We start from the raw sequence: 2,158 nt of genomic DNA on the forward strand, positions 1-2,158 counted from the left end.
TGATGCTGTGAAAGTGCTTCACTCAATATGCCAGCAAGTTTGGAAAACTCAGCAGTGGCCACAGGACTGGAAAAGGTCAGTTTTCATTCCAATCCCAAAGAAAGACAATACCAAAGAATGCTCAAACTACCGCACAACTGCACTCATCTCACACGCTAGTAAAGTAATGCTCAAAATTCTCCAAGCCAGGCTTCAGCAATACGTGAACAGTGACCTTCCGGATGTTCAAGCTGGTTTTAGAAAAGGCAGAGGAACCAGAGATCAAATTGCCAACATCTGTGGGATCATGGAAAAAGCAAGAAAGTTCCAGAAAAACATCTATTTCTGCTTTATTGACTATGCTAAAGCCTTTGACTGTGTGGATCACAATAAACTGTGGAAAATTCAGAAAGAGATGGGAATCTCAGACCCCCTGACCAGCCTCTTGAGAAACCTATATGCAAGTCAGGAAGCAACAGTTAGAACTGGACATGGAACAACAGACTGGTTCCAAATAGGAAAAGGAGTACGTCAAGGCTGTATATAGTCACCCTGCTTATTTAAATTATATGCAGAGTACATCATGAGAAATGCTGGGCTGGAAGAAGCACAAGCTGGAATCAAGATTGCTGGGAGAAATATCAATCACCTCAGATATGCAGATGACACCTCCCTTATGGCAGAAGGTGAAGAGGAACTCAAAAACCTCTTGATGAAAGTGAAAGTGGAGAGTGAAAAAGTTGGCTTAAAGCTCAACATTCAGAAAACGAAAATCATGGCATCTGGTCCCATCACTTCATGGGAAATAGATGGGGAAACAGTGGAAACAGTGTCACACTTTATTTTTTTTGGGCTCCAAAATCACTGCAGATGGTGACTGCAGCCATGAAATTAAAAGACGCTTACTCCTTTGAAGAAAAGTTATGACCAACCTAGACAGCATATTGAAAAGCAGAGACATTACTTTGCCAACAAAGGTCTGTCTAGCCAAGGCTATGGTTTTGGTCATGTATGGATGTGAGAGTTGGACTGTGAAGAAAGCTGAGCGCCGAAGAATTGATGCTCTTGAACTGTCGTGTTGAAGAAGACTCTTGAGAGTCCCTTGGACTGCAAGAAGATCCAACCAGTCCATTGTGAAGATCAGCCCTGGGATTTCTTTGGAAGAAATGATGCTAAAGCTGAAAATCCAGTACTTTGGCCACCTCATAAGAAGAGTTGACTCATTAGAAAAGACTCTGATGCTGGGAGGGATTAGGACAGGAAGAGAAGGGGACAACAGAAGATGAGATGGCTGGATGGCATTACTGATTCGATGGACATGAGTCTGAGTGAACTCCGGGAGTTGGTGATGGACAGGGAGGCCTGGCGTGCTGCGTTTCATGGAGTCGCAAAGAGTCGGACACGACTGAGCAACTGAGCTGAACTGAACTGAAGGCAGTTCTATATCCGGTTTTTAAGGAATCTCCACACTGTTCTCCATAGTGGCTGTACTAGTTTGCGTTCCCACCAACAGTGTAAGAGGGTTCCCTTTTCTCCACACGCTCTCCAGCATTTATTGCTTGTAGACTTTTGGGTAGCAGCCATTCTGACTGTTGTGAAATGGTACCTCATTGTGGTCTTGATTTGTATTTGTCTGATAATGAGTGATGTTGATCATCTTTTCATGTGTTTGTTAGCCCTCTGTATGTCTTCTTTGGAGAAATGTCTATTTAGTTCTTTGGCCCATTTTTGATTGGGTCATTTGTTTTTCTGGAATTGAGCTGCAGGATTTGCTTGTATATTTTTGAGATTAGTTGTTTGTCAGTTGCTTCATTTGCTTTTATTTTCTCCCATTCCGAAGACTGTCATTTCACCTTGCTTATAGTTTCCTTTGTTGTGCAGAAGCTTTTAATTTTAACTAGATCCCATTTATTTATTTTTGCTTTTATTTCCAGTATTCTGGGAGGTGTGTCCTAGAGGATCCTGCTGTGATTTACGTCGGAGAGTGTTTTGCCTATGTTCTCCTCTAGGAGTTTTATAGTTTCTGGTCTTACATTTAGATCATTAATCCATTTTGAGTTTATTTTTGTGTATGGTGTTAGAAAGTGTTCTAGTTTCATTCTTTTGATTTTAAATATCTCCTTTTATAGTTCAGTCAAGCTCTCAAGTTTTACTTTCCTCCATAAAGTATTAACTGCTC

Source organism: Capra hircus, chromosome 20 (assembly GCF_001704415.2).
Source record: "Capra hircus breed San Clemente chromosome 20, ASM170441v1, whole genome shotgun sequence".
Lineage (NCBI taxonomy): Eukaryota > Metazoa > Chordata > Mammalia > Artiodactyla > Bovidae > Capra > Capra hircus.